Below are 726 nucleotides of genomic sequence, written 5' to 3'. Positions count from 1 at the left end.
AGTTCTAAAATTTGCATCCTTGGCCAGGCACGGTCGCTCTTACCTGTAATCTCAGTACTTTGGGAGGCTGAGGTATGAGGATTCCTTAAGCCCAGGTGTTTGAACCAGCCTAGGCAACACAGCGAGACTGAATCAGTAAAAATAAAAACACAATTAAATACATAAAATGTGTAGCCATAATAACTGAATATTAAAACAAAGATGCCTGGCCAGGCACGGTGGCTCACACCTGTAATCCCAGCACTTTGGGAGGCCAATGTAGGTGGATCACGAGGTCAGAAGTTTGAGACCAGCCTGGCCAATAAGGTGAAACCCCATCTCTACTAAAAATATAAAAATTAGCTGGGCATGGTGGCCTGCGTCTATAGTCCCAGCTGCTCAGGTGGCTGAGGCAGGAGAATTGCTTGAACCTGGGAGGCGGAGGTTGCAGTGAGCTGAGATCATGCCACTGCAATCCAGCCTGGGTTACAAAGCGAGACCCAGTCTCAAAAACAAAACGCCAGGCATGGTAGCTCGTGCCTGTAATCCCAGCACTTTGCGAGGCCTAGGTGGGCGGATCACCTGTGGTCGAGAGTTCGAGACTAGCCTTACCAACATGGAGAAACCCCGTCTCTACTAAAAATACAAAATTAGGCAGGCGTGGTGGCACATGCCCGCAGTCCCAGCTACTTGGGAGGCTGAAACAGGAGAATCTCTTGAACTCGGGAGGCGGAGGTTGTGGTGAGG

Source organism: Mandrillus leucophaeus, unplaced genomic scaffold (genome assembly GCF_000951045.1).
Source record: "Mandrillus leucophaeus isolate KB7577 unplaced genomic scaffold, Mleu.le_1.0 Scaffold61, whole genome shotgun sequence".
Lineage (NCBI taxonomy): Eukaryota > Metazoa > Chordata > Mammalia > Primates > Cercopithecidae > Mandrillus > Mandrillus leucophaeus.
Note: the sequence above shows the minus strand (reverse complement) of the source record.